Source organism: Epinephelus fuscoguttatus, linkage group LG22 (assembly GCF_011397635.1).
Source record: "Epinephelus fuscoguttatus linkage group LG22, E.fuscoguttatus.final_Chr_v1".
Taxonomy (NCBI): Eukaryota; Metazoa; Chordata; class Actinopteri; order Perciformes; family Serranidae; genus Epinephelus; species Epinephelus fuscoguttatus.
The window spans coordinates 9,995,476-10,020,011 of NC_064773.1; the positions used below are offsets into that span (position 1 = coordinate 9,995,476).

General features: G+C 42.4%; 1 protein-coding gene across 11 annotated transcripts in view; it reads right to left on the reverse strand.

Annotated features, from left to right (window-relative positions):
* The window catches only part of chrm2a (cholinergic receptor, muscarinic 2a), a 127,153-nt gene that overhangs the window by 62,401 nt on the left and 40,216 nt on the right, over window positions 1–24,536 (reverse strand). For all 11 annotated transcript variants that reach the window (XR_007448423.1, XR_007448420.1, XR_007448427.1 and 8 more), the window contains one exon: window positions 10,476–10,625. The gene's annotated coding sequence lies outside the window, so the exon portion shown is untranslated. The remainder of the gene's footprint in view (window positions 1–10,475; window positions 10,626–24,536) is intronic.

Consider the following 24,536-nt stretch of genomic DNA (forward strand, 5'->3'; position numbering starts at 1 on the left):
GTTTAGCAAGGGGGAGTTATTATCATCCCGGTGGCTGAATATAGCAGGATTTAGGTTGAAAGCAGAATGAATAATACTTGATGCAATTCAGTAAGAAAATTTGATTTCATTGCAAAGCTATAAGGTCATATGTTGCTATGAAGTGGATATTTGGAGATGCTCCCTTGCCTAGAAGTCCCACAGGGTCAGTCAGAGACAGGACTGTAATCAATGACCTGGTTCCAGTAATTACTGTTTACTTTAGCTCATTATTCTCAGAGCTTTGATTAAGCAATAGCCCTCATGTGAAGGATATGTGGCCTTAATTGGTGGTTGCCAGGACGCGCATCTCCCACTTCTGTTGTAATGAATATTGGGAGGACTGGAGGTCAGGAAGGGAGCGACGCCTCAGGCTGCTATTCTTGGCCCTGCCTTTGAGTCATTCACATTTTCTAATTGTCCGACAAGTCAACATGTGACAAAAGATGAACAGCAGCCCTTCGTCCGGCACAGCAAACAGCCTACACTGCATGCACGCTTCACACGGCGGAAGAAAATGGTTCATATGTTGACATTTACAACCTAATTAAAACCATGAAGGGAAATGATCCACGCGGGGTCAGATGCTCATTACACGCAGGTGGTTACACACAAAACACAGCATACAAGCATTTGCACATGCCACAACACGATCCAGCACACCGTTAAGCTACACACATTTAGCCGAGCATCGCTAATCCCACCCAGCTGGAGAAACCTGCTCATTTGAATCTCTGAAATCCTGAGATGATTAAAATATATTACCATGTCAGAGAAACTCACACTGCTAATATTAAAGATGTATGTATGCACATAAATTCCCAATTGCCTCCTGCGTTTTGATTAGGAGCTTAGAGAAAAATGTAGGTAACAAATAAAACGTATCAAAGATGGAATTTAAAGCAGAACAAACTTATTAGAATATATTTGCACATCATTGCGTTATTTGTTCACAAGCACACACACTCTGCTACCCAAGGCTGAGCACAGTCGGCTGTCACATCTAACTTATCAAGCTGGAAGATGCCTCTCAGCCACTTGTTTTAATCTTGCTGCCAACAGTGGACATGAGCGGCGTGCCAGTCTTCAGGGTGAAGGACGTTATGCAAAGAGCATGAAACACACTGTAGCTTTCCGCTCATCTGACCTTTCTTCAGTTAGACATCAAACTGTCTGGAAACCAAAACAGTAAAAGTCCAACTTGTTGTCATTACCAGGGTGTCAAATACTGATGCTTTGTCACGACCCTCAGCTTCTGATATCAACTCAAAGGGCACCCTTCACTGTCTTAATGTGACATACAGCTGAAACACATGGACTGTGTTGAGAAACAGTCACAGTTGGGTTCAAGCAACAAACTATTTAATTAGGTTTGAAAAAAAGTTTGGGGTTAATTACATTTGCTACGTAAGGGAATGTTACGTATGACACCAGTGCGTGACAGTCCTACGTAAATTGCATATCACTGACTTTTGGTTTCACACGGGACACAAACTGCAGTCTCCTGGGTAAAGTCCTGGCTTTGTTTGACTCATCCACCTCCCCTCCCTATCAATCTAACTCAGTTGCTCTCAACATCAATTATTGCTGCAGGCAAAAGCCACAAATTCCGTAGCTCCGTTGTTGGAAAAATATCCCTCTGGACCAACAGCCAATTCCTTCAACAGCCCATTATCCCAAAACCGAGCGCCCACTGCTCTGAAGTCATGTTCTCCAAAAATACACACTCCCAGCAGTTTCAGTTTCCCAGTGGTGCTTGAGCCACTGAGGTAAGGTGTTTTTACTAACCCTTCATGGTGTTTCCCAGTGGCATCTGAACCGCCAAACCTGGGTGTATTTCATCAACCCTTCATTACTTATCTAGCGACTCTTGTGTCTCCAAATGTGGGTGAGTTAGGCCAAAACTGATCTTTTCCTAACTTCATAACCAAGTTGTTTTTATACTGTAAGCCAGTTCACAATAGTTATGTTTGTGCCCCCTCTCCTCCCTTACAAATATTTGCCTTGTTATAGAAGTGATGTTTTGATTAATCTTGATGTGACAAGATTACACATGAAGACAGCAAGTTGTAGCAGGCGTCAGTCAGTAAAGGTTGTATGGACAGCGCTAGCTTGCTGTTCTATGCTTGAGCTTGAGACCGCAACCCAGCAGAGTTGCCTTCACTGATGTAAATGTCTGCATGTTCAGTACTCACCTGCTGATGTTACGTAAAGTGCAGGAATGGAAGATTCCTTGTTGTGTGAAGTGATTTCCACCCACGCAAATCCAGACGGATTAGCCTAGTTTACTTCAGAAGCCGAAAGCACGACAATACCTAAACCTAACCGAACGTTCACCACAGCGCTGTTGACATTTTTCTTCGTAGCTAGGTTGTCTAACTGCAGAGAGCAATGGGTGTCCATTTTTTGGGATGAAGGGCTGTTGGAGAAATGGGCTTTTGGTCCAATGGGATGGAGGCGCCGGAATTTTGGGCCACTGGAACTATAGGCAGTCTATCTTACCTTCTATCTTATATGGGGATTGTCTTTTCTTTTAGCCTGAGCACTGTGTCACTTTGTTTTGCATATTTTGTTACGTGCTGTCTGTCAATATATGTTCAGTGGAGGACGACTCACTCCCTGCAAACTGAATTTACCTAAGGGTACAATAAATGATCTGAAGCCTGAAGTCTGCCGTGGATCATTTACATAGGAAAATAGATATGTCTGTTTTAAAACGTTGTCAGCGTCACTGCCCTTGTACTTGTATACGTCCTTTACGTTGGCAAAGATTCAACCAATAAATGGTGCTAGAGGGCAGAGTAAAAAGTTTCACACACCAATGAGCAAGGCACAGTGGAGGTGGTCAAAATATTGTACCTTTAAATGCAACTTTGTAGATGGTGGTAGTCTGTACGGCTCCTATAAACATCCCAGTGTGGATGAAGAATTCTTTCACCTATTTTCACTACATAATATTATCACATACTACCATTCGCTGTCTCCTATGATTGTATCTAACTTAAACTACTCTTCACTGCTTCCATGATCTCCAATTGTACTGCTCTGTTTCCTCCATATTCATAAGCCTTTAGAAAACATGCACTAATACAGCTGAAATTAACACAGAGTGTGGACAGAAGGCTCCATCCGTCTATCTAACACCGAGCATAATTGTGTCCTTAGTTGAAAGCTCGGTGCGGCTCCTAAAGCATCACTATTTGACCACCTGGGAATAAGAACAGGCTAAAGAATCAACATAATGTTTGGAATAACTATAACTGGACAAATTGAAATAGCCATGTTACCAGTGCACGGATCTTCTTTTCAATAATTCAGTGTCTACATCAGAAACACAGTATCTCCCCCCTTCTGCCATTCCCCGAGCTCCATTCATTAAGACATCCTTTGAGTCCTTCCCTGCGAACAACAATACCATCTAGACCTCACAATTCACTTACCACCCCCCCTCCCAACCACCAGCACCAGCACCACATGCGCAAACACTTGCTGTGATGATATGCCATGCTGTGTTTGCTTGTGCAGAGCCTCCTGTTATGACTCTCCTTGTATGCTGAGTAAAGAAGAAAAAAACCCTCCAATAAACCAGTGCCCGAGTTTATTGTTGCTCTCGCATCCTCTCACTCAAGACAATATTAGTTGAGGGCCAAAATGTGGTGTTTGATTAAATGCTCTAATACAAAAAAATACAAATAAAATAAAGCCCCAGTGCAGATAAAGCACTGCGCTTCATAGTGGAAATTATTTTACTATATATTGAGCAACATTTGTCTTCCCAAGTGCGTCCACGTTTCTGCGTCTGAATCCAGGAGGTGCTTATCGTTTAGTGTGTGTTAATCACTTGCAACCGCTCTCTCTCTTTTATTTTCATGGGTAATTGGCTATGCAGCACATGGAACTAGAGACCTGCAGGCGACACACAGGAAGGAGAACACTGGGATGGAAGAAACTGAGATCACCGAAGCATGTCCAACATTTCTTCCCCCTCCATTCAATTACTTTATCCTGTTGTTTACCTATTAATTTTGTGCTTTCCCTTTTCCTCAAACACACCACACTCCGGCCAGCTCTCTCTCCTTCTATATGTATTTTTCCGATTTCAAAACATCCATCTTGAGCCGTGCGGGTCTTTCCTCCATCTGTCTTGCTTCACCTTAATTTTCCTCCTCATTCTCACTCCTACTCGGAATGTGAGTGCACCCATATCTCGATTAGACCTCTGGAAACGCCTGTGCAATTTCCTGGAAGATTATAGTGATGGATTTACACAATATCAATCAGAGCAAATGTGGGGCTCCGAACAGCCCTCAACTGATGGCGAGAGATGTTTCTGAGCAGTGGTCAAAGGCGGAAGGTTATATAAACGTTTTCAATCAGGCTGCGGCATTCTTTTGAACATTTCTCTTAGCTTCATGTTTCTTTCCCCCCCTTGAGTGTTTTCCTTAAGAATGTCACCGTAATTACATTTTTTTTTTTTCAATTATATGAAACATGCTGTCACGGTGATTAAAAAACAAGCATCACCTGACTGGTGATGAGCCATTCCCTGGTGACTCTTCATCTAACGCGACTTCACTTACTCCCTTCAACAAGCTGCTCCGAATGAGGTCACACTCCTTTGACCTCGGGGCATTATTACCCTGTAATCATGTGTTGCTCTGCATGGCTACATTTGTTATTTCTCTTTGACAGCCTAATGTTAGAAGAAAGCAATTTTACCTGATGGATGATCATAAGAGGGGGAGAGGCTATATCAGCTTCATGCCTTGCCAGTGAATTATGCACAACAAAATCCCATAGATGTCTGAAGCGGCTGCCCGCAATACCTGCCTTCTCAAATATACTACCAGTGCTTTACACGCTGGGTTATTATTGCCAGCGCTGTGAGGACTTTTCAGCTTATCAGAGTGTGCATGAAGCCTATTCATTACCATAGTATTTACTTGTCCTCTTAAATCAAACAGGCTGTCAGTCCTTACATTACCGCCGCGTTATGAGAAATTGTTGACTTATTTTCAAGCAGCACGGCTTGGGCGACTGATTCACAGGTCTCAGGCCATTCATGATCACAGAAATCAATCGGCGCTGCTCCTCTGGCCGCGCACTTTGTCCGTTGGCAGCAATGGGGATAACGTGTCAAAGTGGGGCTCCTCAATCTTGTCACTTTAAGTGCAATCAATACTGCTTCCCCACCAACCGAATGCCTCTGAATACCAGCAGCCCCCCTCTCCTCACACTAGGCTGAACATTTCAATCAATATTGGACTGGAGGCAAAAAAAAAAAACATCTGCAGAACCAACAACGAAAAGCGAGACAGAATTAAATGCTCGACAATATAGCGAAGGCGACGACATGCTCTGCAGGAACAGTAATGCAATGAAAACAGTTGGATATATAAAAGAAAAATTCTCTCTGACAGTCAAGTCTAGAAATACCATGTTTGTGTGGCGTGAATGTTAAAGGGGGAGTTTGGATCTCGGGAGCGGGGTTGTATGAGGTACTCTTCCACAGTCTGTGTATTACCTACAGTAGATGTTGGTTCGCACATCCTCAGTTTGGAGGGTTACCATCAGACCAAGAACTGAGGCAGTCATATCATGTTGTTTTAAGCCAGACTCCATTGAGACAACCAGTAATTCAACATTGTTGAACACGAGAGCTGCTGATTTACTGCTGCCTCGATTAGTTGTTTATTCTAATTTTTGATTTTGCTGTTTAAGGCAGTCGATCCAGAACTTTGCAGACTGGTTTTGAGACTTTTGGCCGGACATACCTGATTTCACAGCAGCTTTTCTCAGTGTTTGCCACAGAACAGGACTCTATTTGTGATTGTGCAGCGCTGAAGGACAGTCTCCATTAGCCAATCTCCTCCTGCTTTCTCTGCCCAGTTAGCACGAGCTAACCCAGCACAACGTGATCTCATCTCTACTTGTCTTACTGTACACCTTGGGCAGAAGGCCCACAGCAGCTGTTCACCCCCAACACCGAGCCATTAATCTAAGACTCTGACAATATACGTGTTATCAATCACTGGGTAATGTTAGCTATGTGATGCTAACAGTTAGCCCTGCCACTGTGCGTGTGTGACTCCGTCCTCCCAGGCACAGAGCTCGCACTCCAGCAGCAGTAAATGAAGTTAATTTGGTTCGGGAGCCGGGCCACGTCTCGACAACACCTCTGATTACCTGCCAAGCCTACTTATACCTGGTCAACCCATCCTACTCTGTTCGTCTGAGATTTCTCAACCCACCCTCCCTTTCCCTTCCCTTCATCCCTTCATCCATCATCCTCCCTACCTCGTCGCTACTAACATTCCTCCATCCTCACATCCCTTCTCCCCTCATCTCTTCTTACCCAATCTGGTGCATAGCTCTCCCATGTCTCATTCTAGATACCGTCTGGAGGCCTGTAATCAGCTCGGGTGGAAAAACGAGACGGAACCCCCACACTGAGTCTCCCTCTGCCCGATCTCCAGTACGTCCTCCCAGATCAACCTAACAGAAGACATCCCTCTTCCACCTTCACCCCTGACTTACATCCATTCCCCAGACCTCAACAACTAACACCTCCTGAATAACAGTTAAACATTTAAACGACATATCGTTGTGGCATGGTGCCACAATTTTCACCCATTTTAAATGATGCAAGATTTCAAAATGGCACAAAATTCACGGGGGATTAGCTGACTTTGTGTTATTTGTTGTGATCGCAACATCCTGGAGGGGCTGAGAAGTTTTAGTTTGGATTCATCAAAGTCACATAATAACAGCAACTAGCTGATCAAGGCAGCAGTAGACCAGCAGCTCCCGTCTTCAGCAAGCCACAATGACTGTTTCGTCAATGGAGTCTGGTGGCTTTGACGAGAGCATAGATGGGGAACTGAAGCTATCTAAATGGACCGTCTGATAGAAAGTTAAGGGGTGAAAATACTCTCAATATAGTGTACACTTAACTGTTATTGATTTCTCTGTGGCTAAAATGTGTTTTGCTGCTGCCTTCCTCAACAACAGTACATTGCTTAGCTTCCGTGTTGGACTCCAGGCTGCTTCTCCAAACTGGGGGTGTGCTGACAGATATCTACTGTATGTAATACACTGACGATGGATAAGTACCCCATAAAACTCCACTTCAAAATATCCAAACTATCCCCTTTTCCAAATCTCAACAAAATTTAACTTCTCTGAAAACACATGCGGGACTTAGCGTGTATTAACTCAGCTTAGCAAACCAAACACCAAATCACTGCTCAATTAGTGTTACAATACAATTAGCACAACAGAAAGCTTTTTATCTTTAAACACAGCTTTTCCAGCAGGATTTTCCACCTACTGTGAATATGGTGTCCCCGGTGCCTCATGCATCAGTGCGGACAATTCTCAATGTATGGCCTGCCGTTGGCGCCCAGACAGCTCCAATCCATAAAAGCAAGCCTCTGGCCAAAGTACCTGTAAATTAATCTACCTAAAAAATTCAACGGGCCCAGGGAGAGGGTTGATGTGTGCATCTAGGTGCTTGGCCCTGGAAACGATTGTATTAATTGCCTGGAGGATTAGGAGACACAGACCTCCACTCCCTCATGCATATTTGACACTTCCAGCAGCACGCTCAGGCCCCCGTTGCAGCTAATGGATGACGTTTGGCACTGTGTTGCATATGTATAAGCTACCAAGTTATGAGTGGGTATGCGGCGAGTGCATCCCCGTGCTTGCCTATCTGTCTGAGCATGTGTGTCGGCTCTGTTATCTCAAGCCAGCCAGGGCGAGTGTAGGACTGGGTGGCCGGGTTGCCGCTTCCTAATTGGTGCGACTGCTCCCACTGCTCGAGCCCTCAAAGCCTGGCGCTGCCCTCTCCTGTTAATCTGTGCCAGGGATTTGGCCGGCTTGACACGGACCTGACCTGACAGTCCTTTGGGGGTGCACAAACACACAGCAAGAAAAAAGTAGACAGATGAATATGCAGCCACTTAGACACACATACACAAAGAGACATGAACTCTCATGCAAATGAGAGCAACAGATACACAGACACACACACACATCTACACACAATCTCAGTGACATCAAAGAGCCGAAACTCCATTTGAGATATGGTTCTGGACAGCATCACTATGATGAAGAGGGGAGAGCTCTTGACAGTGTTGTTGGTGGAACAGCATCAAACAGTAATGTGAGTTTGTGTGTGAGTGTGTGTGCATACGTGCAGACTCTGTGTCTGCTGATAATGTCCGCGCACACTCCCGCAGTGTGAAGTGAGGTTGTTGATATCAAGTGCTTGCACATTGCGATACATGACATCCTTTTTGTCTGCAGTGATCGTCTGGCATGACAGAGTGACACCTGATCTTTGATGCCTTTGATGCTATCGCTTGACTTCCCACTGTGAATCTTTAAACGGAACGATCTGAATCATAAAAGCAAATCATAATTTTACCTCCGAAACAGGCCGTATTCCTGTGATTATATAAGAATGAATTTAAAGTAGCTTCATGTGACAATCAGAATATAGCAGCAAACCAATGTTCGCTATGTAAAGATAGAGTGGCGTCCTGAGCAGAGAATAAGTCACGCTCCCTCTGTATGCGTCGTGGTAGATGGTCCAGCCGTGTGTGTATGTCAGAGCATGCGAGTCCCAGGGAGTGTATCCCACTGGCAAGCTAATTGCCGCTGCTCTTCACTGCACTCATATTACTGTTGATATTGACACTGCGTCATCGTAGAAGTGTAGAGCCATCCCTCCGGTTCCTACCGGGTCAATCTCTATAAACAGATTCTGCAATTTGTAGGTAATGGGAGAAGATTATGGTATCAAAAGGGTTCTGGTTTTCGTTTGGTCCATACTACTTGGACTACAGTCACGTTTAAACAGCAGGCTATCAGTCTGTGTGAAGAGGTGGAATGCACAGGCTATCTTCTGACAGCACATAAGCTGTCAGAAGATAGCCTGTTCAGTCCAATGGAACTTGCCTAAAAAGTTTCTAGCTTCTGGGTTTACCTCTGGGGTATATGACCCACTGTCTTCCCTGCTGGCCCACCCATGAATTCCTGCTCTGCCCACTGACTTTACAATGTTATGCCGTACAGGATTTTTAAATTGCTTTTCTCGGCATCAGGAGAGTTTTACAAATATAGAACCTTCACAGATTAAATGACCATAGACCATGATAGTCTATGGGAAAGTGTTTTTTGTGTCACAGGGGATTTTTTCACTGCAATATTGTGAGTGGCCACTGGGAAAAATTGGAAGCAAGGCTGAGCAGCATTGCTGGGGGCCTGGCTAAGACTGAGAAGTTAAGATACACTTTAAACAAGATTAAGTCTACAGACGCAGTTGTGCTTGGATGTAAATGCTAACATTGGCATGCTAATATGCTCACAATGACAATACCAACATGATAAGCTATAACACGAACCATGTTCATCATCTTAGTTTAGTGTTTTAGCATGCTAACATTTGCTAATTAGCACAAAAAGTTTTGGACAAACTGACATTTTGGCACGAGACCAAAGGCCAAGGGGAAGATGCGTCAATGTTCATATCAAATTTAATTGCACTCCATTGATTGATAATGCCACCCTCAGGGCGATGCAGCGAGTACGGCTTAAAATTGAATGTCAATTTAATATACATCACCACACAAGTCTACTTACCTGAATTTTCTTTATGCAATTAAAAAGCCCACCCACCTGGTGCTTTAAAGCCTCCTGACTGCGAGCACTACACAGTTTCTATGTTCAAGGTCTCAGTCTGACTGTAGCGCACTACATACTGTGCAGCGTGTCAGATTCACAACTCTGCTCTTTAATCCATGGTCAAGAGCTCTTTTGCATCTATTGATTTAGGACAAACTCTTGTAATTCCACTGTTATGTTAGAAAAATGTCACATACACATGCTGTAAGAACGCTGCTAGTATATCACCGTAAGCGTAGGCTGCTCTTCAAAGGCTACCAGATAACATGCATGACAGTGTGCCATGCATTGAACAAATTATGTATGCATAATGACCACATTATTTCACATCTATGATGAATAAATTTAGATTATGAATACATGATATATTAGGGCTGCCTGCCAGGTTTGGTGAAGTGATTCTGCTTTTTGAGGTACACAATATGTAAATGTCATTTGTGTGTACATAAATTTCAGTCTGCCAAGATGTCACGGGTAAATTGAAATTCATTGCGAGCAATGACCTGCAGCAGGTCAAATAATATGTCAAGACAGACATAACTCTTTGAATAAAATTAAAGAAATGTAAATGTGTGCACCGTGCGTGCAGAGAGCGGGTGCGATACCTCACTACAACATTTGAACAAAAGGGGGGTTATTTAAAAACGTGTCATTCAGAAACCTGAGCCGAGGACGAGTTTATCTCTTTTGGGGTTTGACTTGGTGTGAGTGTCATGAGTAAACACTCAAAAGCTTTCACTCTAGTGTCAAAGTGGGTTAGTACTTACAGCGGGTGTTAAGCAGTCCGTTGGGCTTTCTTGCACTGGGATGGCATACTTGGAGAGTGTGTGTTCAATGTAGCACCAGAGGGGCTCTTTTTGACAGAAGGAAGCGATGGGCGTGTCCGGCTCCAGCTTCATGGTTAATAGCCATGGCCACTGTTGGAAAAGAAAGAAGTAAAGTAGGATGAGCAATAGGCTGCCTTAAAGTCACCTAAAAACCTTTTTGCCAACACGACATTAATTGTATGCTCTTCTAAATCCCTGATAACATTCAGTGACAACACTTTATAATTATTTCTAAAATACCAATGGGGGTCACCGTTATGGCAAAGAATCCAAGCTCAGGAATAGAAAGTTTTTGGGAAACTCACTTTTCTGCATTCTTGTAGAGAATTAGATGATAAGATCGATACCACTCTCATATTTTTCCATTCAATCTAAAGCTACAGCAGGAGGCAGTTAGCTTAGCTTGACATAAAGACTGAAAACAAGGGAAATGGATAGCCTGGGCCTGGTACCAGATCCTCAGAGCTAACACATTAACGCCATAAATCTCTAACATTTAACTACAAAAAGTGTGAGGACATTAAGGTTTGCAAGGTGTTTTGCAGTAATATCCTAAGCTAACAGTATCCTTGGCAAAAAAGTAAGTACACATTTTTCCCAAACTATTCCTTTGAGGTTTTGGGAATGACAGTGGTTGTGGTTCAGGTTAGCCAACAAAAATACTTAGCTAAAGTTAGTATTGTAATCTCATTCCTGTTAGTCATATTTTGACGCTTGGGCAGGATTGGGAGTTGGTTTTGATGTTATTCACGTCAGTTGACTCACTTGACTGACGTAACAAAATAAGTCAATGTTGACCCTCAGTTTCACACAGGACACAAACAGCGGTCTCCTGGGTCAGAGTCCTACACTTGCTGAACCCATCCACCTCACCACCCACTGATTTCCATGAACAGATTTCTACATAAATCTGCAGAATCTGTAAGCAACAAGACAAGAATTTATTATCGGAAACATTTTGGTTCCTGTTTGTCCACCAAGTAGTATTGACCAGTCAAGTTTGAGAGGCAGGTAAACAGTCTGCGTGTTAATTATCTGAATTCATACGCAGACTGGCCGGTGTATGGAAGAGGAAGTCTTGACTTGGATATCCACTGGCTACGCTGGATCTCCTTCAATATGGGCTGTACCCCCAAAGACTGATAACCTATGGGTCTGAGATTGCCCAACTGCCTGCCCTAAGTGTGTTTTCTTGCCCTTTATACTACGTCTGTTGAACATCTACTGTATTAATGACGCAGACGAATACTGTATATACTGGAACTGACTGGAAACCCGTTGAGTCTCTTACAGATTTTAAAGGGTGCATTGTACGTCCGTATCTGCCGCTGCCCAAGCAGCTACTTCAGTAATGTGATATATTTCCGTGACGTGGAATTTGTTTGCGAAATTTAGTTACGAAAGCAAGTCACCTTGTGTCACGTTTGATTGGAGAAATGTAATATAAATGTAAATACAACAGCTCCCAAGTTCCAGACAAGGGAGCTGTCCATTTGTCAATTACTCTACAGCAGGAAATGGCAGTTCAAAATAAAAGTTATGTGCCAGAAATCCACTGTACTTTTGAATAAAGTGTTGTTGGGTTTTTTTTGTTACAAAGTTGACATGTTCACTTATCACCTGCGGTCCATTCAGAATGGACCAGCGACCCACCAGTAGGGAACCACCGGTCTACAGGATTATTACATTTTACAGGAAGAAAAAAATCTATCCTGTGTCTGTTAAGAGCACATCATTATCTGCACTGCCACTGAACGCTGACACTGGATGTGTAGTAAAATTATCCAAAGTGGAATCATCAGGTCCCACTGTCCTTCCCAAGGGATTCTGCACTGGTCATCCCAGATCAAAAGCCAGTGATACTATTTCAAGGGTAGAGCAGCTACAGAGTTGCCCTGGGATACAATTTTCAGTCCAAATTATACAATCCTCAACCCCTATGGACCTGTAACTCCCAATATACATAATGTACACACCCTGCCTGACAATCAAAGAAAAATGATGATGGCTCCGACCGCCTCTAATGTAAATGTCCGTGGCATAAGTTCACTGTATGCCTGTACCCTGTATGGGAGCCACCGCCCTCTGAGACCATTATCCCCAGTCCTGCAGCACTCTCACTCATATTTCCAGATGAGCTGCTAACAGTCACACCTCATGTTTAAATGCAAATTTCAACCAGAGCACCTTGCAGGAACCACAGCCGTTTGGAAAGCTCTTAACCCAAGCCTTACACGCTTATTAAAAACAACTCTTAACAAGCTGCTGTTTATGTCTTCAGCATATGAAGAGCAAGAACGAAGCAATGTCACACCTGCTTTTGAACTGTAGGCAGAGAAATAAGTTGAGCTGAAGAAGCTGAGGGAAAGACGGGAGCAGATGATAAAGAGATAAATCCTGAGGCTATGGTGTTTAGTAAACTAAGTCAGTCTGTCCCGGCAAGGAGATGTAGTATGATGATAACAACCTGTGTTTATGGAATGTCACTCCATGGACACATTAGCCATTACTGTCTGCAGCATGCCACTCACTGTTATGACTAATTACAAGACAGCCAAGAAATCACAGAGGCCCCGCGTTTGAAACCAAACAGCTGCCTTGAAGAAATGAGGGTTGTTTCGGCAGAATGCAAACACCAGCAGGGCTTTAGTGAGTGAAGGATTTGGGGAAAGCCGGAGGCTGATGCATGTTGAGGCTGTATGACGCATCGCTGTAGTCCCACGTTGTTAGACAATACATTGTCCAAATGATTTCCCCGTGGTGAAAACCTGCCTAATGATCTTTGTCTCGGGTGCTCTAATTCATTTATTATGCTAATAGGAAAAGCTGTTCATCTGATCAGACACTGCATAAGCATAAGTGTACTTCAATGTTCCCTAATCATGTCAGAGGAGGATTTGAAGCTTACTAGCAATTCCTTTGCTTTGTTAGATGATGAAAATTATTCATAAAATTGTCAGATGATGATAAGGGTTTAAAATATTGTATAGGCAGCCTCAGACATGGATTGCAATCTCTGTTGGCGACAGGCAGTTAATTCCCCCGTGAGCAAATCTGAGAATTCTGAATAATGTGCACTAAGGCTTAACATATACAGATGACATATACTGCATACTGATTGGCTGCAGAGTGGCATGACCTAAGATACATTTCTTTGCTGCTCGGAGCGGTGGACTCACTGTATATGCGTGCAACAGTGAACATGTCCATCAAGGTTATAAAGAGCAGTGCATGTTCTCCCTGGGCACAGCCTGACCCGGGCAGCTCTCTTCACTCTGTCACCTTAATCTCCCAAGAATTACCTTAACCTCTGGGGAGGGGGGACTCCTATTAAATAAAGTGACCGACCTGTACCGCAGACTGTCATCACGGAGGAACACTAAACGTTTGGAACATGCTTGTTGAACTGCTTGGACACTTTGCGGACCATAAAACCCTGAAATGTGGTTAAGCCCTGTAAAGATAGAGGAGTGAAGTGGCTGGGAGATGACTGTCAGCTGGTTACTGTGCTAGCTTTTAGCTCTAGAAGTGCACAGTGCAACCCAAAATCAAAATTCAGCTACATATTTTTCCTCTTACCTGTAGTGCTATTAATTGATCTAGATTGTTTTGGTGTGGGTTGCAGAGTGTTGGAGATATCAGCTGTTGAGATGTCTGCTTTCTCTCTAATATAATGGAACTAGATGACACTCAGCTTGTGGTGCTCTAAGTGCCAAAAAATACATTGCCTCTTTCCAGAAATCATGACCTGGTTACTCAAGATAATCCACAGACCTTGTTCTGAGCAGTTTCATGTGGGAACTATTTTCTTTCTACCAAACTACACCCGGCAACTGTATCACTGCGCAGAAGGAAGCGTGCATCTACTGCTCGCTCTGCTGAGGAGGATGTCATTCATGTTTAAATCTCGTGCTGCCGTACGTATGAGCCTCTTATTCATGAGTAGATGCACACTTTCGTCAGAGCAGTGATACAGTTGGCAGATGTAGTTCAGTAGAAAGAAAATAGTTACATGAAACTGCTCACAACAAGGTCCATGGATTAGCATCTACTGCTAGCTGAGATGTAAACATTATTGGCGTTCTTCCTGGCTGAGCTGTAATGTTAGCTAGCTCAGTGGTGCCAAGTGAGCTAGCAGCAGATGCACAGTTCCTTCTGCACGGTAACACAGTTGGCAGGTGTAGTTCGTTTGAAAGAAAATAGTCCATAATCCACAGACCTTGTTGTGAGCAGTTTCGTGTAGGAATTTTCTTTTCTTTGTCGGACTAGATCGCCAACTGTATCACCACGAAGAAGGAAGTGTGCATCTACTGCTAGTTCACCTAGCACCACTGAGCTAGCTAATGTTACTGGTCAGCCGAAGAGGATGTCAATAATGTTTACATCTCATGCTGTCACAAACACAAGCCTGTCATTAATGATTAGATGAGATGAGGAAAGAGACATTGCTGTTGAGTTGTATTTCTTGGCTCTTAGAGCACCACAAGCCGAGTGTCCTCTAGTTCCATTATATTGGAGATATCGGCCGTAGAGATGTCTGCCCTCTCTCTAACACTCAGTGACTCACTCCAAAACAATCTAGATTAATAAATAGCACTACAGGAGAAATAAAAAACTTGTATTCTTGATTTAGGGGCAAACTGTCCCTTTAACTACTGTTGACGTATTATTATCCTTATTTTTTTTAGCGACACAAATAACAGACTTTAGATCTTGTGTCTGAGATCTCAAAACTGAACTAAGTTATCCCAATTATTGTGTGGGCAATCAGATTTTCTTCTTTACCTCTCCGTGTTCACACCTGTAATCCGATACCTTCAAGATACATATTAAATTAGATGCCTTGGAGCTGGCTGTGCTGCCAATGAAATCACATTTACATCTGATTACGCTACTGAAACACATTTTGCAGATATGTGTTAGAACACGGCGGGATGGTGTGTCTGATCTTATCTTGCAGATTTATGCAGGGTTCAATATAATGCTTGTTATTCTATCTCTCATTGATAACAGTGATAGCAGCTTGTCTCTGTTTTTGATTGCTCGCAGTCAACTCCTGTTAATGTTCAGAAGATTGGCAACCTGTGGGCGATGAGGAGTGTAAAACACACTGGGTAAGAGATCTTTAAATTGATTGTGCATCGGTGAGTAATAAAAACGTGGCATCTGTGAGAATTACCACTACGCTTCCGAAGGGACATTTTACAGCTGCTTGTATGCTCATGTTGTCTGTTACTGGAGACATTGAATCCAAAATTTTGGCAAAAGGATGGAGAGGAGTTTGGCTGGGCAACCAGACGCCACCCCAACTCAACGTGACAGACCGTGACAAACCTGTTCATTTGGGCAAACACACCACAAACCATACTTCTGTTTAAAGATGCCCTCTGGAGTCTCCTCGTAAACAAAGTCATGTTTCAATTCCACTTTTTTGCACATTGCCACCACAAACTGTTAATCAGTGGAATAGTGTAATACCGTTAGCGTCCTTGGGACAAACACAGGACAAATTGGGATCCACTCAATAGCTCTGATAGTCGTGGTCGAAAACTCCACAGGGTACCTTTTAAGCTGTGATTTCTTTCTTCAAAACAACCATCAAGACACATAACTAGCTATTCAAGTGTGCCACCATTTAACAAGGTAATATCTGTAACACATTCAAAGTCTTTAATTTGCAAGTTTGCCTTGATTAATACTTGCTCCCACATCTTCATTTCATATATTAAGTTTGAGGTGATTTATTACGGCAGTGTGGCTACACAGAGCTACTCAAATTTTCATTTCATTCTACTCTGACAGATTATTTCTTCTTCCTCATGTTTTTTAATCAAATGCATTTCTTTTGTTTGAAAATGGCCAAGAAAAGTACATTTAAATCAATGAACAATGTCAATAAAAGGAGCTCTGAACAATAATCAGAGCATTAATAAAGCAGCAAACTATATTTGCTATGTAAAGATATATAATGTATAATATAATGACGTCCTGAGCAGAGAATGAAGTCACACTCTTTCTGTGTGTTGTATTCTCTGTTCTTTGTTGCGGTACAGCATGTTGAGTGCATGGGAGTCCCATGTGTGTAGCCTGCTGGCTAATCGCCACAGCTCTGCACTGCGCTTATATAACACGTTCTCACTCCGACCTTGTTACATATCGACATTTGGTCATGGACCCTCCACGTCCAGATACGATGTCAAAGTTGTGTTGGTTGTTGACGTTCTGGGACGCCGTGTCAAGTTCCGTCTGTCACATGCATTGTCTTCTTTCAAAAAACACTTCTGTTTTCAAAGGAAATTTACCATTTACATACGTGTCTTTTGTCTCTGGGTTTAGGCAACAAAAACACATGGTTGGGTTTAGGAAAAAAGAACAACGTTCGGCTCTATAATCTTACAGGATGCGAACGCCGCTCTCCCAGGTGAAAGTTGGTGTTTGCTGGACCCATCCACCACCCCTCCTGTCCACCCTACTTACAACTTTTGCCGCCATAACTAACGTTCTTGTCCTGCCACGTTTCCCCCGATGCTGTGGAGCGCTGTTAAACTATAACGGCGCCCAGCTGCGTATTGTGCCGACATTAAACCATGGCTTTTTTCGTTGGTATCTGACGCCTTAAGTCACTTCCCAGGCACTGTATTTCAACAACCTCGGAGTCAGACCAGGTTGGCTTATATGGTAGTTAGCAGTAATATCAGAATGCCGCTGCCAGTTAAGTGCGGAACATTTTGACCCATAGATCACATACATACAGCAAAAAAAAACAAACATTTGAAACAACATTTAACCAAACAACAAACCATATGACGAATGCTACACGTGGCATCAGACATTATGATGAGTGGACGCAGGGCAGTAAATTAATCATTATCTATTACATTCAGTGATCAGCCTAGGTACACTAATCAATAGGTTGACAGATGGAGGAACAAAAGGGTTCGTCAACCTGTTTAATGTTGCCTGTGGGACTCTGAATCTTCTGATGTCAAAAGCTGGTATTCTTCAAATAAGATGTGAAAGGAGTCGGACATAATAGAAAATGAGAAAAATGATATAAAATGTGTCCGCGCCGTTCTGATCAGTTGATAATTTTAATTTTTGAAGCAAAAATGCTAAAAAAATAAATTTTCAGCTTCTTAGTTTTGCTTTTCTTTGTCTTGTGTCCATGATAGTAAACTGAATACTTTGGACTGTTGGTCAAACAAAACCATAGACTATATAAAAGGATGTAGCCAATGTGACATGAACAACAGGTTTGTGGACTACTGTTCTAGAGATACGAGTCTGGCATTTTGGCCATTGCCATCTGGTTTCTTTTGGAGCCAGAAGTGAGCATATTTGGATGAGAAGATGGAGCTGTGGAGGAGCGAGGGTCAGATCTGACTCACAGGATGTCTGTGAGGCACCACCATAGTCTGTCAGTCAAAGCTGAACAGGTGAGTTATATTTTAAATTCATCTCCTATAAACAGGTAAATCACCAATAAAGACCAAAGCAGTTTTTGTGCCAGGCTATAAACATGTTTATTTCTGCTTTAAAGTTTGTCATTTTAACATGGGGATCTATGGGCATTGATTCACATTTGGAGCCAGCCTCAAGTGGCCATTAGAGGAACTGCAGTTTTTGGCACATCTTTCAGCCCCGTGGGTTTAGACTTTAAGGATGTTGTGATGAATGCTTTGTAAGATTTTCCACGAATCAATATTGAAAGTAGTCGTTCTCTGCAGCCTTAATGTAAACAAACATTACACGTTTAATCTAATGGCACATGGAGACGGCAGACAGAGTGAAGCCTCAGCTACTCCAAGGTTGTTCAAATGGTCTTGCTGTTATTATGAATCTGGTTCACTGTGGGTTACCTCTGCATAGCAATACAGTCAGATTCCATTATGCAGAGAACTGTACACAGGAGGAAGATGTGGCATGCAGGTTACGGAAAATGAGAAAAAGGTGCTCCCCAAGCTAGATGTGATATCCACAGAGATGGAACCATTCATATCACACTTTCACATATCACAACTTCACCTCAGAATCCCCCTCTGTGAAATTGCTGTTTTATGTCTGATGACTTCTGCATCTCCATGAGATCTCCCTGAGAGTGCCGTGTTAACTGTCTTATAACAAAAACATGTTCACACCGCTATGAACTGTCGGAAGCGCTTTGGAAAGACCGCATGGAAGGCATGAGCAATAAAACAAGCCTTCCAGTGTTTCCATTTTTAAATACTCCAAAGGGAACGCCTGTAATGCAATTTCCTAGTACTTGGTGTCCCCTGACTGCAACTGCCGGGGCCTTCCTTCAAGTGTGGGCTGCTGCGTTATTGCAACATCAGCATTATGATGGGGAGGAGGGAGGGGTTGCTTCTCCAAGCCTGAACCTGGTCATAGATCTCAGTGGACATCTACACTGTCTCTTCATTATCTGCTCTCAGCCAACATCCCAGCACGGGGGCATGCGTCTGGATAAAAAGCCTTGATTATGTAACTGTCTGAAAGGCTGGCTGTCAGCCTATTTACAAGCCGATGCATCAATCTTCCACCGACTCTGCATCTCTTTAGAATATCTCAGACTTCCAATATACATGATGGATCTATATGCATGGTCTGCTGGTAAATGTTTTTCATTTAACTGCCTGCTCTGATCGATCAAGAAATCCAAATAACAAGTCACTAAACATGCATGGACAAGTGCCAGCATTTATTAAATCTGTATCTGGACTAATGTAGACATCTGTCTTATTTTCAGTGGGCGGATGTTTCTGCACCTGCATATTCAAGCTTTTGGGGAAACAGCCGAGCTGTGAACGCACAGACGTCCATGGCTCTGGGTGCTGCTTAGATGAAAACCAAAGCAAACAAAGGGAGTGATTAGTGGATCTGTTTAACCTCAGGGCAGAAGGATCCTGTTATTAAACAGAGAGTTTACTCAGCTCTGTGTGCTGCCGTCTGCCATCTTCCAGTCCTCTCCCTCTGCGTCCCGACACACACTCAGAACTAACGGAGCTAAAAACCACCAAAGGATATTTTCATCTGTGCCAATCACTCTTTTAAATCTGCCAACTGTACTACATTTACTCTCAGGTATACTATACAAACAGTGATTGACAATCCTGCAAACACTTTCGCCAACGAAACTGAAAACTGACAGTAAAAGCCAACCCTAGGTTCACTTTCGTTCGGCGTTTCATCTCACTACATTTGCATTTTTTTGGTGCTGTGTCTCTTCGATGCCTGCTGCTTACTGTCTGGCAGGGTATCGCTACCTTTTTATAGAGGCCTGACCTCACCTGAGCACTGTGGGAGTACACATCCATAAATGTCCTATACACAGAAAATAAGAAGAAAATACAGGCAGAGGGCAGAGTCGCTACGAAAAGATACACCGCCACACACTTCTAATGGATCATAACAGATGATTGAGAGGGATCACTTCTGTATGAGTGTATAAATAGTTTTTTTAAAGAGTATCCTGCATAGTATATCTTTATGTACTGTATATGATATTGTGGTGTTGTATATAGCAGTAAAAAACTGTAGTAGTGACATTCAATAGTCACAGCTTGAATTAATTTCTTTGAAACATCGTTTTGATTCTTTTGATCTGACGACCCGTACAGACTAAAGGAATATGAACTACTTACAGGGTAACAGAGGAGTAGACACATAATTTGACTGTATGAGTGCTTCAAAGGCAAAGAGTCACCACCTTTTTTGCATCTCTCGTTTACCAGGTTGGTAAATCTGAATGAATTATTCTTCAGTGCTCATGGTTTCAGTAAAATGAACTAAACAACTGAATTATGGAGAATCTTGCTGAGCTAACGATGTGGGTAGAGGGTGGCCACAACCTGTTTTATACATCCAAAGATCTTCTATAAAAATGAACTGCTTGGCAACCAGAGCAGGCGTCTAATTGAGACAGGTGTTCATTTGTCAAAATGTGTAGCCACAATGGGTTCGTGAAAGGGAATTGGGAGTAGGCTTTAAATTGAAGTTTTATGGGTATAGATGTAACAATTCAGAATTGGTCAAGCTACATACACACCTACTTATTTCAGATGGAAATATTGTACTTTTTACTCCACCACATTTGTTTTACCACCACTGGTACTTTGCCTATTATGACTTTCACTCAAAACCATAAGATCATCTTATGAAATAAACGACCAATCAGCATGTACAGCAGGGCTGCCCCGTGAAAGTCTAAGATCTGAATCATCAGTCGGAGACCCCTCATTCAACTGACATTCCTCAAGTTGAGCACTGGGTTTTTGTGTGTTTGTTTTGTCAGCCAGTGTACATCTAGGGATGTTTAAGTCCCTAGATGTAGCTGCAGAGTGGGCACCCTTTGCTGCCATGCTGCTCTCTATTGCAGACAGCTGCAGACCCAGAGCCTGGGTGAGTCTGAGTGAGATGCAGGCAGCTGCCTGAAGGAAGAGAGGCTTTGCCCGGTCAGGCTCGAAGATAACATTATCTTCTGGCTTCTACTTAGAAATGGTGAATTTAAACTTGTGACAACTTAATACGTCACTGTCTGGTTTTTGTTTTATATCTAGTGTTGGCAAAAAATGTTGTTGGACATTTCCGATGTCCGATTAGCATAGTTAGCATGGTTTCGCTTGGAAGGCTAACTTGCTTGGTTACTATGTTACATGACTGCCACTCTCACTCCAAAAGTCCCTTTAAAACTCTCAAATTCTATATTTGGAAAAAAAGAACACTCAAATATTCGGATTGAACAGCCAAATCTCACTTGACCTCAGAGTCTGTTACAGCCCTAACATAGTTAAAATTAACTAAACTAGTTGGAACACTGGAAGGTTGTTTGCACTGACTCTGTAATAATAATAATACTATTAACAATAATAGAAATTGACTCTGATATATTATTAATCCAATATTAATGTGGCGTTATTTGTTGGGGTTGGACGTCCTTCAGGCAGCGTTCAGTCAGCTGATCTATATTTTCCTTCATCAAAGATTCAGTCTTCTCTGTGGTTGGATTTTTTTGCGTTTTGCTGAGTTGTTTTCTCCTCTTCTATTATCAGCAAGGCTGATTTTATTCATTGCCAATTGACAGGGGATCCAGCGCCTGCTCCAGTTTAAAATCAGATTGGTGTCGCTTCAAATTTTTATAGGCTTTACCGAGCACAATGTCAAAACCTTTTGTGTGAATTAATTATTTCCGCATCCCACTGTTGTGTGTAGCAGTCATAGAGGAAGTAAATCCTTTGCTGCCTCAAACCTCCTCACCTTTACATTCTCTTATTTGTGTAGAAATGAATCTCTGAAAGTCATGCTTTAGTCATCGAGGTGCTCCATTAAATATTTGTTTTTATTTTTCCCCTCCTTGTTTGAGCTTTCTCTTCAATTTCTGTTTCTCAGACTTGACATCATCTCCTGACCAATACTGGGTTTTTGAGGCCAATACAGTCAAATAATCAAAGAAAAAAATCTGATAACAATAACAATCATATACACCATCACAGCATCACAAAGGATGGACCAAAAAAGAGAAAATATCCAGTGAGCAGCAGTTCTCTGGGTGAAAATGTCTTGTTGATGCCAGAGGTCAGAGGAGAATGGCCAGACTGGTTCAAGATGATAGAAAGGCAACAGGAAGTCAAATAACCACTGGTTACAACCAAGGTCTGCAGAAGACCATCTCTGAAGCAACAACACCTTGTCCAACCTTGAAGCAGATGGGCTACAGCAGCAGAAGACCACACCAGGTGCCACTCCTGTCAGCTAACAACAGGAAACTGAGGCAACAGTTCACACAGGCTCACCAAAACTGGACAATAGAAGATTGGAAAACATTGCCTGGTCTGATGAGTCTGGATTTCTGCTGCCACATTCAGATGGTAGGGTCAGAATTTGGTGTAATGGATCCATCCTGCCTTGTATCAAAAGTTCAGGCTGGTGGTGGTGTAATGGTGTGGGGGAGATTTTCTTGGCACACTTTATGACCACAGTGTACCCATCTTCTGATGGCTACTTCCAGCAGGATAATGCACCATGTCACAAAGCTCACATCATCTCAAACTGGTTTCTTGAACATGACAATGAGTTCACTGTACTCCAATGGCCTCCACAGTCACCAGATCTCAGTCCAATAGAGCACCTTTGGGATGTGGTGGAACGGGAGATTCACATCATGGATGTGCAGCTGACAAATCTGCAGCAACTGTGTGATGTCATCATGTCAATATGGACCAAAATCTCTGAGGAATGTTTTCAGCACCTTGTTGAATCTGTGACACCAAGAATTAAGGCAGTTCTGAAGGCAAAAGGGGTCCCACCTGGTGCTAAAGTAGCCGGTGGGTGTATTTGCCAGTTGTACAAAACAGAAGATATCTTGATATGAATTCCTTAGATTAGTTGTTTTTTAAGACTGACTGTGACATCTTAAAGCTGAAAAATCATCAGACACCATCTTTATTTCTCTGACTGACGCAGCGAGATCTCAGTCCAGATATCATCAGAATATAATGACACTGTAAAGAGTTTGAAGCTTCACTGCACTTGCAGCTGTTTATGTTTTTCACCAGACATTTACCCTGACAAGACAATCACTGAGATCTCTTTGATGTTGCTGCCAACAACATCACAATAAGTTAGATTTTTTTTTCTTCTGAATAGATGCTCCTTTTTGAGTCGAACAAATGCGCGTTCATTGTGTTCAGCCGACACTGAGTGAAAATGCAGAACAAACATAGCAAAAAACATGAAACTGTTTGTCATACCTTAAGGGGTTGTGAGCAAATGCATGTGTGAGATCAGAATCCACAGATGGAAAAGCATTTCCTTGAGATTAATGTTTTGTGTAAATGTTCTTGTATAAGTTTAATACAAAAAAAAGGGATTTATAAAACGGGACAGAAAAATGTTCAAACTTCAAGCGTCTATCTGTTTACTTAACCTTTCACAGAGCATAAATGATAAGCAGTCCAATTTAGTTTTTGCCCCACTGCCTGCATATTTATAGAAATTTATTCTATCAGCTTTTCAAATCCACGCCATAGAAGAAATGTGCTTCTGCACTGTTCGTCTTCACTTCAGTGGAACTCACTTTCTCAGCCGGGCTCACAATTTTACAACAAGCTGAGAAAGATCTGGGCAAAAGAAGTTAAGGGCAAAGCTTCAGAGAGAGGGTATGATTTAAATAAACACTCGGCAGGGATCATATAAGGGTTAGCTTTGCACATTACAGCCAATCAGACACTCCAAAGAATCCCTTACAAGAGATAAGATTCAGCTATGCTTTGATTTAACAATAATCTTGCAGGCAAACTGGCTGGACCTTTCATGCAATGCCATTGGGGATTTTAATCATACATGTCAGGGACAGCATCTGAAAGCTCCAGTCAAAAGGTGGAATTGAGAGAAGCCCATGGCAGCTTTATTGGAGACTTCAGTGGCTTCTTTTCACTGTAAAAGACAGAGGTGAAGAAGCACGACATTCTCTGCTATGACTGTAATTAAATTCACACTAGAGGATTTTTTTTTTTTTTTTTTTTGTCGAGACTTAAATTATATATTCCTTTTTTATAAGAAGTCAAACAGCGGGGAATATTTCCGCACAGAAATACGGGTTAAGCAGACATTAGTGGAAGTTATATGCTCTCCCTCAAAATTCCGTTAGTGTCATTTCTTTTGTAAATTTGACATCCCTTCTCGCATGTGATTTGCAGGACACTCCTTGAGTTTTAGGACAGCTGAGCGGTACATTTACACTACTTTTGATTGCCATAATCCCATTTAGGATTAGGAGCAACGTTTTTGAGGAAGCGAGAACTTCAACAGCTTCTCAAGCAAAACCTATAAATTCCTCATCAGATCCTATTGCACATTTTTTTTTGTCTTTTTTACATTTGCATCTAATGGCAGCCAGTTTAAATTATAATAGGCCTATCCATTATTTTGCGGTAATGTGGGCACTTCTGCATATGAAATGAAGCACAGGGAGCCACTGTGGACCCCATGCTGTCGAGTTTCTTG